Here is a 14,389-nt window from a genome sequence, read left to right as displayed (position 1 = left end):
TCATTATTTACTAGGAATGATATAATTAAATCTAAAATATTACTCCCTGTCACCATTGGAGGAACAATGCTATTAATCTTACTGGCTTCTAATGTGAGATTTTAAAATTCATTTCACAATCAAGTGTGGACAATTGTGAAGCAGATGTAATTTTGCAGCTTCCAAGGAGAACTTTGAGAATCAAAACTTTGCTCAGCCTCATCTCATTGGTGACATGATGACAATGAAATCAAACAAGAGGACAGAGTTATGGCAAAAACTTAGAGTACTTTATTTCCTCTAGGAAGCATACCTTGCCTCTGCAAACATACAAAGGCTGTTTTCCATATTTTATATATCTCTGTAATTGTTAAGTGTATTATTGTTTAAACTCATCTGTTTGATTTTTCTACATGTCAGGGACAATTTGTATTTTTCAACAAATCACCTGTCACTCACTTGTAGAAGATGCAATAAATCCCTTCCCTCACCCTCTGTTTTCACAATAAATCCTCTGGCCCTGAGTATCTAAAGATTAAGAAACCTAGGGAGGGATCAAGGTACAGGGGCTCAGGAAAGCTAGTACTTGGCCATCCATTTTCCTGAGCTTGTTTTCCGACATGTTGCCTTTAACATTTTAGAAGGGCAGAGCCCTGGCCATGACTCAGAACCCAGACAGGGCTTCTGCTCCTCTCCTGTCAGACATAATTTGTCTCCTAGTTTCCTGCTGTTCTATTCCTTAGAATCAGGTTTGATATTATCCAGTCTTCTTCTCTGGTTCACCCATTTGGATGCGATCTACTGCCCTGACAGCTTAGATCCTCAAATTCTCCCAGTTCTCCTATAGTTTGCCTTCCTTGGCAATAACTCAACTGGAACAATACCAACTTCACTCTTGGCCCCTGTGCTTGGGAAACTTAAGCTTCCTGCTCTCTATAGATGGCTTTTCTGAAATGTGATCCTGGCTTGAGTTGCAGACTTTGTGTTTGTAATTATCTGAAGAGTTTGCCCTCAGTAAGACATGCTACTGGTAAACCATGCAGCAGTCCAGTGGCCTTCTAGATTTGGGTGTATTTCTCTCCAGTTGACACTGTCCTTATTGCTGGGCCAAATTCTTCAGGATGTGTTCTGATGCCTGCCATATAGAGGGCACAAAGAATAACTTTATACTTTTTTTTTTTTTTGGTGAACTTAATTCAGAATTTATATGCTGACTGATAGACAAAGCAGAACTCCTTTTTAAACCTTTAATATATGAGCACCACACCAGTTTATAACAACATCTGCATCTCTCTGCTTCTTTTCTCCACACTTACCCTTTCAACTCTGTAGTCCACAGTATTTCAATGATAATGTTTTCCACAAGGCAACTAATAACGGCTTCTCAGAAAATATAATGGATGGTTTGTAGTTCTTACATGACTTGACTTCTCAGAAGTATTTACCAACATTGGCCATTTTCTCTGTTATGGTCTGAATGTTTGTGCCCCCAGCAAATTCATATGTTTGAATTCTAATGCCCACCATGAAGGTGGGGTCTTTTGGAGGTGATTAGGTCATGAGGGTGGGGCCCTCATAAATGGGATTAGTGCTCTTCTAAAATAGACCCCATAGAACTCCCTAGCCCCTTCTGTCATGTGAGATACAACGAGAAGCCTGCAACCAGGAAGAGAGCCCTCACCCAATGATACTGGCACCCTGATCTCAGACTTCCAGTTTCTAGAACTGTGAGACTAAGCCTTTGTTGCTTATAAGACACTCAGTCTGTGGTATTTTGTTACAGCAGCCCGAACAGACTAAGATGCTCTCTTTTTTAAAAACATTTTTTTCTTCCTTTTTTGGTATATCACAGTCCTAATTTTCTTCCTATTCTTCTGGAATCTCCTTAAAGATACTTTTGCATTTTTCTATGCCTCAATTATTTGGATTCTTAAGAGTTCCACTTGAAGTTCTTTTATATTCAAATTTCATACATACTCTCTGAGCAATCTCATCCATTCCTACTCCTTAAATTGCCATAGCTTTGCTAATGAGTATCTTCTCCCAGACATACTCCATAGGAAATCCATATACACAACCGCATCTGAATACCACCACTTGAGTGTTCACAAGGATCTGTGACTGAACTTAATTTATCTTAACAAAACTGCTTTTCCTCTAGCATTTCTTATCTCAGTAATGGCATTATATGCTAGTTGCCCAAACCAGACACCAGCAGGTAATTATCCTTCTTTTTTACTATCCTGCTCATTAATAAATTACCAAGTCTTGCAAATTTTATTTCTTCAATGCCTGAAATCTGTCTCCTTCCCTTTCCTTGACTTTTGCTCACTGCCAAACCCAGGCCTCCAGCACATTTTGCCTGAATTACTCCAACAGTTTGATAACTGCTTTCCTTTCTAACCAAGTCTATAACCATGTTGACCTTGCAAAATCAATGTAAAACTTCTTGAGTTTTCTGATAATCTCAGGATACAGTCCTTCATCAGGGAAATAAAGGTCCTTCCGGCACGCCTTTCCAGTTTCAACTTAGCACTCTCTACCCTCCTCCAAATTCCAAAGTACTCTATCTTGCTTTCCTGAATACGTACACTATCAAATGTAAACTTTTCAACATGGTGCATGCTCTGCCTGGCACTCACTTCTCCCTTTACAACCAGATATCTTATACACACACACACACACACAAGCACAAACACCCAGGCCTCTCTCACTCCCTCTCACTGTGCTGGTTAACTTCCACTGATCTTTCATGTGTCGACTTGCATCTGACTTTCCTTGAGAAAACATTCCTTGATTCATTAGAGGCCCCTCCTACATGCTAACAAAGTATTCTGTGACGCTTCCTTCTGAGAACTTACTTAAATAATTGTGCTTGTTTTAAATGGTCTTCCAACCAGATTGTCAGCTCAGTGAGGGACGGTGGTACCGTGTCTCACTTCTTCACTCTCCTGTTTCTCGTTTCCAGCTCAGTTACAGACACTTTGAATACTTAACAAAACATTTTTTCTTTTTTTTTAAGTAAATGAAGGAATTGACATACTTACTCAAACAATTAAGATTTATATGAAAGCCCATAAACGTCTTCACTTCTTACTGAGTTAAAAAACCGCAAAGTCCTTAAATTACATTATCCTATAAGACGCTACATGATTTAGCCCTCCCATTATTTACCTTTTGCTTTTTCTCAGTTATTTTCCTAGAATTTTTTCCTTTGCTTGTTCCCAGAGCAACCTCCTTGCCTTTCTTAAATACACCAGGCATTGCCTTTAAGGTGGTCTTATCTGTTGCTGTTCCTTCTGACTGGAATGCTGTTCCTATAGATGTCCACATCCCTTTCTGCCTCAACAACTTAAGATCTCTATGTACAGCTCAGCTTCTCAATGAGGTATTTCCTTGCCCACTATTTCAAATTGCAACTCATCCCCACCAAAACCCACACAAATATATGCAGTGTCTTCGATTTATTTTCTACCTTAACAGTTATCAACCTCTAATTTACTATATTTTGCTTGCATATCTTGTTTATTTTATATATTCTCCCACTTCCTTTAAAATGTAAGCTCTCTGTGGGCAGTGGAATTTGTCTCTTTTTGTTCACTGCCATATCGCTGGTGTCTAGAACATGCTTGCCCTTGTTGAATAAACAAATAAATTAACAATAAATAAATGTGCTAATAAAGTAAGAAACAAGTTGGTAAAACTTTGAATAAATAATTACAGAGTAGTTTTAACCTGTATATAGATATGTTCTTTAATACTTTTAATAATATTCACTTTAAATACAATTTGTGCTATTTCAGGAAACATTGTCACAGGCCACGTTCTAGTTTCTACTATCTCTTGTTTTACTTCCATTAGACAATTTTTATGTCTGTTTTCTATTATCCATAGATCACAGTGAGATGCAAGAAATAGTTTTACTCGTTAGGTTTACTGACATAATGATAAAATACATTCTTAGTAAGCATCATTCTCTGAGACTGATTCATGGTATTGCTGCCCCTTTTTCTGAAAATCTGGCTTACTGATACATAACTTCCTCTAATTAAAAAACATTTTATTAAAAAGGTTTTACATAGGGCCGGCCCCATGGCCTAGCGGTTAAGTTCGCGCTCTCCGCTGCTGGCCGCCCGGGTTCGGATCCCGGGTGCGTATCGACTCACTGCTTCTCCGGCCATGCTGAGGCCGCGTCCCACATACAGCAACTAGAAGGATGTGCAGCTATGACATACAACTATCTACTGCGGCTTTGGGGGAAAAATAAAATAAATAAATAAAATAAAAAGGTTTTACAAAGAAGCAAAAGAAATAACTTACACAAATACTGTATCATGATTTTCCACTTATCTGAATGTCATCAAATTACTTCTAGTAAAATCAGCCATTCATGAATTTGGCTATTTTTAATACAATTTGACATGATTATACTATGTCTGTTAGTGCTGTTAGCAGAATAGAGGCTGAACAGCTTTCTTTTCTTTCTCATAATGAGCATACGGAGTTCATCTCTTGCCTGGGACCTGCTATATGTCCACAAACCATTGTGCGGGGGCCAAAGGAGCCCAGTACCTTTCACTAGTACTAATCTTGCTCTTTGCTCCACAAAAGGCAAGTAAACAGAGCAAAGGGTTTCTAGGTGTTGTTGAAACACAATTTAGCTGAGCAACAGCTTGTTTGAATTCATGTTTACAGCAAATGACACAAAGAATTGGCAGCAAAGGACAACCATATCCCCACTAGCATATACTGTCCTTGAGGAATAACAGGTGTAATGTAGTGTTTCAAACTATGAATGCTCTAATGCATCTGATTTGGTCTAATATGTTATTTAATATGCATTTGCAGTTTGTGGCTCTGAATTCCTTTGACTGCCACAGCCAGTGCCACTCTCCTGCCACATCTGCTTAGCTGATGTTGCTATCAACTTTCCACTGGAGTCAGTGCTACCTCAGGATGGACTTTTCCGGGTGTAGCACAGCGGGTGTGTTCCACTTGACTGCTACTACACGTTCATCAAGAGACGAATGATTAATGATTGGACTCCCAAATGGCTTTAAATATGTGTTTTAAATGGATCTGTCTCTTACCTTTGGCCCTGGCACCTCACAGTCTTATAGCTGTTTAATGAACATGTGTCAGAAGATTCCTGAATCTTTATATGTCCATATGGAGTGTACTACTTAAGTCTGATATCACCTACCTCCTTGCTTAGTATTGAAATGTGTAACATATGCAAATTCCCTCAATAGCCCAAATCATGTAGTCACACTCATGCCCACAAACATTAACATTTGTAATGCTAGAAGTAACTTTGCAGCATGTCAGTCTACTTGGCAGACTCTATACAGAAATTCTTATTTTTCTGCTCTATTTATTTCCTTGTACTGGAGAAAAATTCTGAAATTCAAATTGCAGCTCTGTACTCGTTTTCTCTGAGTATGATCCACAGGCCAACGGCATTAAAATCACCCAGGTACATCATAAAATTTTAGATTTCTGGAATCCACTCAATATTTACTGAATCTCTAGGGTTACAGTCCAAGAATCACTATTTCTTCCTGTGCCAAATTAATCTAAAGTATATAGCAGTTTGGGAAACCTTTGTTTAGAAATGCTTGCTGGAGACTCGACATCAGTTTTTTCCACCAGCTAAGTAAGTTTACAATTGTAACTTTATATTTGCAATCATTTCGAGGTACAACAAAAACTCTCCAAACACATTTTTCTTTATTTCTACAAGAAACTATGCAAAATCATTTTGAAGATTCAAGAGAATATTTTACCAATGAAGGCAGGTTATCTCATGGCCTGTACAATGTGGCAAATTTTATTCTTGATATTTTTTCATAGTCTTCCTTAAGTATTTTCTTTTTCTTCTTTTTTTTTTTTTTTTTGGTGAGGAAGATCAGCCCTGAGCTAACACCCAATGCCAATCCTCCTCTTTTTGCTGAGGAAGATTGGCCCTGGGCTAACATCCGTGCCCATCTTCCTCTACTTTATATGTGATGCCGCCACAGCATGGCTTGACAAGTGGTACGTCAGTGTGCACCCGGGATCCGAACCTGCGAACCCCGGGCCGCCGAAGCGGAGCATGTGCACTCAACCGCTATGCCACTGGGCCGGCCCCAGCCTTAAGTGTTTTCAACGGCTGCAACTGGTCATTTGTGTTGATCACTGCTATAAAAATCAGTTTCTCCAGCTCATGTTCATGTGTGCACACCATTTGAAAACCAGACATGTGCACCTGTATATACCCTGTATACCTTTATTTATACATACATGAGAAAACACATGTGCATACAGATATGTTGATACATTTTACACATATACACGTGTATTTGTATGAAAACCCACACGTGCACACACGTGCATAAATACACCTGTATAAATGCATGTATACACATAAATGAAAACAGACACAAAGCACACACACATATACATGCCCTTGTGTACATAGACATGCACATACATATACTTTTGTGACACCCATACCTTGTACTAGAAACTCTTGAGAATATTATGGAAATCAATGTTTACTTATCATTCATAGTTTTCTTTCTATACTAATTTGTGTGAGTCTTCCATCAATTCTAGAAGACTTTATAGTGCTAGAAATGTCTGTTTATATCTTCCTCATTCTGTTAGCAAAGACCTCTAATGACTTTATAGACTATATATTATACTTTGAAGATGACAATAACTAATACCCTAGCAAATGGATGGATACTAGGAACAAGAAAATAGGGGGCAGAATAGAATGAGGAAGTGAGTCAGTGAACTGGAGGAGTAAACAGAAAGGGAATCAGGATAATGAATTTCAAAATGTACAAGCTTAAAACCAAAAGCAATAGATGTACAGTGGAGTAAAGCTCACAAAGAATTCCTTTAAGTGGAAACTTGGAGAGCGTGGAATTTAACAATTGCACATAACCCTGATTTTTCTCGGAATTAGTTTTCTTTACTTTGGATAATGATTTTTGAAATGTCATTTTTTTTTTACAAATAAATACTCCAAAAAAGATCTTGTCAAATCTCCTCCTTTAAGCATATGCTTATTAATTCATTAAAATAAGAACACTCTTTATGAGTGCATTGTACTGTGTGAATTTATTTTTCTTCCCTCTGACTTTTCTGAACCTAGGGTCAAGAAAAGAAAGAAGTGGCTTCCTATTCCGTCTACTCTTGCTTTACTTTGATGAATTCTTGAAAATATTTGAGCATATGCCTATAAAAACGTTTGAATTCCTAAGTAAAGTACTGAATTTGGGAGATAAAGATCAAGATTTGTTATTCTTCTATAGTATCATAACATTTAAATTTTGGCCAAAAGATTAAGAGCAATCATATATATTAATTAAACTTTAGTCACTGTATTGAAAAATGCTGCTTTTATTTTTGAAAATCAAAAGAAAATCTTTCCTTATTTATATGTAATTTTCTTACTGTACTATTCTTATTTATTAAAAGAAAGCCCGTGGACATGAAAGCTTATAGGAAACTTAAATATAATTAATAAAAATGAAGAAAACTGTGGGCATCAAGAATACTTTCAAATCTATCTCATTGATATAATTCTGAAATTTCAGTAGTCTAATTTAATAAAACTAAGGTAGTCTAAAAAAAACTTAATCTTGCCAGCCTGTGACACTTTTAAAGTGAGTCAAGTACTCAGTTACAAATTGCTATAAATGAAATTTCCATTTCTATTTTTTTCTGCTAGTATGCTATATTTTGATATTTGCATATGCTAAGACCCTTCATACAGGTAATTTCAGAGTTAAATTTCACAATTTATGTTCCAAACTTGGTAGATATGTTTTTTTGTTTTTGTTTTTGTTTTTGCCTGCCTCAGATAACAATGTGGCCAGCAAACAGTAACAGTAACAGAATGCTACTTGGTTAATTTTATTTTGAAGGACCTAGTAGTACCAGGTTATAGATTTTCTTCTTTTAATTTTATATTCTTGGTTTTTTTCCTCATATATTTACCCTAACAGAGTTATTTATTATTTGTCAGGCGGTATTTATAATAAGTACTAGGAAGTCATATAGTAAGACATTTACTTGTAGTAATAAATTTAATCCTCCCAATGGAGAGAATTTCATCCATGGAGGAACTGGGGCTCAGTTAAGTGACTTTCCCCGGGTTATACAGCAACTAATGGGACAGCCAGGATATAAACTGAAGCAGTCTGCCCTGAGAGACTTCTTTTCCTTTCTCCTGTTCTTTCAGCTATTCAAAGTGGACTATAAACTCCACAATACACTGTTATTATTTTGCTTTAAATTGCCATTTAACATTTTGAACCTTACATTTTGAAACAATTTTAGATTTGCAGAAGAGTTGCAAAGAGAGTTCTCTTATACCTTTCATCTGGCTTTCCCTAATGTTAAGATCTTGCACAACTACTGTACAATTATTGAAACTAAGACATTAACTTTGGTATAATATTAACTAAACTACAGATTGTCTTTTTTTCACATTTCACCAGTTTCCCCACTAATATCCTTTTTCTCTTCTGAGATCCAATCCGGGTTCCCACCCTGCATTTGATTCTCCTGTCTGCTTAGTCTCCTCCAATCAGTGACAGTTCCTCAGTAGTTCCTTATCCTTAATGGCGTGGACACTTTCAGAGAGTAATGGCAGGTATGTTGGAGAATGTCTTTCATTTCGTGTGTGTCTGATGTTTTCTCATGATTAATTGAGGTTATGGATTTTGGGAAAAAATACCACAGAGATGATGTCCATTCTTAGGCATCAACTCAGGGGTACCTAACATATATACGACTTATTACTGGTTATGTTAACATTTACCACTTGGTTAAGTTGCTGTCTGCCAAATTTCTTCACTATAAAGTTAGTATTTTTCCCTTTGTAATTAATAAATATTTGGAGTGATATACTTTGAAGCTGTAAAGAAGCCTGTTTTCCTCTTATTTTAGCATGCATTGGTAGATCTTGCCTGCAATAATTACTGTAGAGCTCTAATGGTGATATTATATTTCCCTCATTGCTTCTACATTTTTTAATTGAAATTCTTCTGTAAGGAAGAGTTGTCCCTTATCCCTCCCTATTATCTCTAAATAAATTAAACAATAAGGAAAAAAATGCCCCCACATGTTTATCAGTTTTGGCACTCTCACTCTTTTGCATAGATCCATGTTTCCACCTGCAACAGTTTGTCTTCTGCTGGAAAAAAATCCTTTAACATCTCTTACAGTGTGGTTTTATAGACAACAAATTCTTTCAGCTTTATGGGTCTGAAGAAGTTTTTAATGTGGCCTTCATTTACGAAAGACATCTTCACTAGGCAAAATATTCTGGTTGACGGTTGTATTCTTTCAGTCCTTTACCTATGTTTTTCCCATGGTCTTCTGGCTTGCATAATTCCTGGAGAAAAGTCTACAGTGGTATTTATCTTTATTCCTTCATTCCAGGGGTAAATACTGTACATGTTGTGGGCCACGTACTGTCTCTGCTGCATTTTCTTCTTTAAAAAAAAAGCGTACAAAACATTCTTAGCTTTGGGGCCATACAAAAACAGGCTACAGGTCGGATTTGGCACATGGACCATAGTTTATTTATCCCTGCTTTACATGTCTTTTTCTTTTCCTGCTTTTTTGGTTTTCTCTTTATTATTAGTAGTAGTAGTAATTTAATTATGAATTGCCTTGGCGTAGTTTCCTTCATGTTTCTTCTTGTTTGTTGAACTTCTTGAGTCTGTGGGCTTATATTCATCAAATTTGGAAAAATTTTGTCAATAATTTCTTTAATTGCTTTTCTTACCCTACTCCCTTAATTGGACTATAATTTCACATACATTAGACTATTTAATCTTGCTCCATAAGTCTTTTTCTCTGTATTTTTTTTTTTTTTTTTAGTCTTTTATATCTCTCTGCTTCATTTTGGATAGTTTTTAATACTCTGTTTTCAAGTTAACTAACATTGTTTTTCTGTAGAGTCTAATCTGATACTAATCTTATCTACCGAATTTTTCATTTCAGGTATTTATATTTTTTATTTGTCAGAGATTTTGTTTGGTTATTTTATTTATTTTCCATTTATCTTCTCATGTTCATATTTTCTTTCAAATCTATGAGCATGTTTATATTTATTTTATAGTCTTTGTTGACAATTCCCCCATTCCTGTTTATCTGGTCAATATCTCTTCTGTTTATAAGCCTCATTTTCCTGATTCTTCCTGTGTGTTTAATTTTCTCATGAGATGCTTGTGAATGTCAAGTTGTTAAGTGCTGACATTTGTTGCCTTTCTTTAAAGAATGACAGACATTGTTCTGGTAGGCAGTTAAGTTACTTGTTGATTAATTCAATCATTTCAAAGCTTTTTATGACCTTTTTTTTTTAGGGCAGGTCTAGAGAAGTATTTCCTCTAGAGCTGACTTAGCCTGACTGCTAAGGCATGATCCTTCTGGAGTTTCTACACAGTGTCCCACATATTAATGAGCCTCCACTCTGGATGATTAGGACTTGAATAATTCTCAGTTTTGTGTAATATCTGGGAACTGTTTGGCTTATAACTCCATAATAATTTTTATTTCCTTAGAAGATGTTCTTTGCCTGCCCTTTGAGGTTTTACTCTTAACGTGGGCAGACTGGAATTCTACTAAAAACGCAGGAAGACCCTTATGTAGAGTCCTGGAACTATTTCTCTGTATATCTCTCTCATCTCATGTTTTCTACCTTGTAAATTCTAGCCACCTCAGCATCCTAAAAGCCCAATCCTCATGTTGTCAATGCAGCAAAACTGCTGATCTCTGTTTGGGTTCCCTCTCATCATATTGCATTCCAGAAATTTTCTCCAAGCATAAAGCTACTGTGACTTGTTTTCCTAATTCCAGGATGATAGTCCTGCACTTCCTGCTGTCTACTATCTAAAAATTTTTGTTTCATATAATTTTGCCAGTTTTCTAGTTGCTTATTAAATGAGGATAAGGCCAGGGCCGGCCCTGTGGCTTAGCGGTTAAGTGCGCACGCTCCGCTACTGGTGGCCCAGGTTTGGATCCAGGGCGCGCACCGACGCACCGCTTCTCCAGTCATGCTGAGGCCACGTCCCACATACAGCAACTAGGATGTGCAACTGTGACATACAACTATCCACTGTGGCTTTGGGGAGAAAAAAAGGAGGAGGATTGGCAATAGATGTTAGCTCAGAGCTGGTCTTCCTCAGCAAAAAAAAAGAGGAGGATTAGCATGGATGTTAGCTCAGGGCTGATCCTCCTCACAAAAAAAATAAAATAAAATAAATGAGGATAAGGCCCTATTTTAAGTCTTATTACAGTCTTGTGTCCTAATCATTGGAGAGTTTTGAGCAGAAGAGCGATGTGGCTAATTAAACCTGAGCCTTGCTCCTCAAAAGTGTCCTCTCCCCACCCACGTCAGTGAAATTGCCCACTCTGTTTATGCCCAGGTGCTCCCTGTGACCTTGCTTTCCTTGTTCTTCTGATTACAACTATCATCCAATATTTTATTTCTTTGTGTTAAAGAGAGCTTCAGCCACTCTGCTCTATATTTTTTCATACTCCCTATGTTGAATACATGGAATATGAAATAAGAAACGTATACGATTACTTTTTTATAGTAATCATCATTATAAAAACTCATTATAATGATGAGTTTTTATAGCATCCGTGAAACTGACAGATAATCTCAACATTTATGTATGTGTGCTACGACTGAGTCTGGAAGAACTCAGCTGAAAAGATTTAACACCATCATGTAATGGAATTGTGTCTGGCACTCAGTGATTAATATGTATCTATAGAATGAAGGAATAAATGAATGCCTACAGTCATTTGCAGGTGTTGAAATACTGCCTCTTAGTTACAAACTATAATTTTCTCTGATTTAAAAGTGACCTAATTTTTTGTATATCACATCCCTCTCTCAAGTCTAGTTCTAGAATGAACTGAGTATAAAATTCTTGGTATGTAACCTGGAAGTTATCTGCTCATTAAAGCATCCCATCTTAGTATAGCATAGTATACCTGTTAGTTCAGCTGGACTCTAAAAACAGATTGCTGTGAAAGGGAAGGAAAAGGAGGAACGAGATGAAGAAGGGAAGTGGAGAGAGAGAAGGTTCTTTGGTGGACAAAGTTGCAAGTTTAGATAAAACACGTAAAACTGAATTTTGTTGCCCCACCCACCACTCTGTAAAATTATTTCATTTTCTGAGTTCTGGAGAACATATTTTTCTTTCCCACTTTGAATGCCTCAGAAAGCAGTAATCCCTATAGCCTCAAAGCCAAGCTTTTAAGCACTGACATTTGTCTTTGTGAGTTGAGGTGCTCACAAAATTGCACAGTTAGACACATGAATGAATAGAGACACTCACACTTTCCAACGATAAAGATTAAAGGCAAGCTGATATTCTTTATACTCCCTTATTCAGCCTGAAAGTCTCAGGAATTTTCCAGTTACAAGTTTTATATCCTTGAAGTGGTAAGCATGCTCAGCAAAACATGATTAACTTCTAATATTTCTGTTTTTAGTCTTTCTTGATTATTTAACACATACCAATTTCTTGTCCAAAAAATATTATTTTGCCTCTGTTTAATCAGAAATCAAAAAGTAATGATAAAATTTGCAGGATAAATTGAATGTGAGCTTATTCTCTGTTGAATTGCCAATAAACAAACAATGTTCATTTATTATTACCTGCTGGTCAATTAAGACAGTCATGAAACAGATTTATTTTAAAAACATTATTATTGAGAGAATCCTGGTTCCAAATCTATGCTATTTAATCACTTAGCAGGATCTTTAATTATTTTGCTATAATGATACTGACTTTCAAACATGAAATGTCTTATTTTCATACTAAAAAGAATTTTTTTCAGTTAAAAAACCTTTAATTGTTGGTGGTATGAATTTCATAGAACACATACTTAGATGTCAAAGAAATAATATATATATGAATATACAGACACACATATATAACTGAATTTATAAGTCTTCCTGGTAGCAGAAACCTGAACGTTACCAAATAGTCCCTTTGAACTTTTCCTAGTAAATTTGTGACTATTCACTCCTAGGACCTATTGGGGCTCACAGGGGCTCCTGGTCTTGTGTCCATCAGCCAAATAACTCCATTTAAACATCACTCTATGTTCTCAAAACTACAATTTGAGGAATTTCCTAAGTGTTAATAGTTTCCTGAACACGAAGCTGTGTGTTCTCTCTCTCATTCTGCCCAGAGGTGCAGCAGCCAGAATAACTTTTACTTCAGGAGGGCACTGTCCATGGCCGTCTTTCCTTTCTCACTCTCACTGATCCTCCTCCCAGATTCTTTATGAAGATTTACCAGGTGAGGAAAACTCATTTTAACAGAATATTTATTTTTCTATGCCAGTTATTTAGGTCAGGACCTTAGCTTTTAATGCTTGAAAGACTCCTTATCATGCAACTCCAAAGCCTTTCTTGTCAAGACTATTGTGACTCCCTTGAATTCAAAAGTACATTTTGAAATTTAGAACATACGAGCTGACATTTCTTAAATTCTTTTCTTGCTGTATCTTCCCTTTCTTGAGGCAGTCAACCTAAAATACTTTTACTTTCCCTGAAGCGGGGAGAAGGGTCATGTGGGGAAAAAATTCAAAATTAAAAACACATTGATGAATACTTCAAAATATTTTTCCATTTTGGCTTCAAAGCTCTAATTTTAAAGAATTTGAGAATTATCTCTATAGTCATCTCCAGACATCTTACATAAAAGCCGCTTAGTGGTCTCTTTTGAAAGAGCTGGGGGACCTGGTGCAAATTCTAAGAAACCTAAAGAATCATGACCTCTCCTCTGCCTTTTAAGAAGTAGGAGGAAAAGTTAAAATATTTGAGAGGAGCCAGAAGCCTGTGGTTCTGGTCTCAACTCTGCCAATGACTAGCTGTGCTGCCAAGGACTAATCACTCAAATCTTAGTCTGTGAATTACCCAATAACATTTCTGGAGCATCATCTATGGGTTGGACACTTAATACATGCTATTTGCTTACTTATCACAATTTTAGCACATTCAGAAAGTTTAAGTAATTTGTCTAAGATCTTAGAGGAAGTAACTGGCAAAATTATGATTGAAGGAAGCTATATATTATTCCAAAATAATATTTCCTAATATCTAAAATCCCATCTAGGTCAAAATACTCTCTAATTCTAAGTGGGAGTTGGTAGAAAAGGCTTTAAAAATCAAAGATTTTGTGGGGAGGCTTTAAAGGTCATATATATATATATACATATATATTTTTTTTTACTGTGATCTGTTGGAAAATTTTACCTTTGGATGACAAAACTGGATGCTTGCTGGCCAATACACTTTACCAGAGGTTTTCTCTCTTCTTTGTGCCTCTTATTTTGTATACAGTACCTGTAATTTATTGTGTCTTTTTAAAATTCTTAC

Source organism: Diceros bicornis, chromosome 3 (genome assembly GCF_020826845.1).
Source record: "Diceros bicornis minor isolate mBicDic1 chromosome 3, mDicBic1.mat.cur, whole genome shotgun sequence".
In the NCBI taxonomy this organism is placed as follows: Eukaryota; Metazoa; Chordata; class Mammalia; order Perissodactyla; family Rhinocerotidae; genus Diceros; species Diceros bicornis.
Note: the sequence above shows the minus strand (reverse complement) of the source record.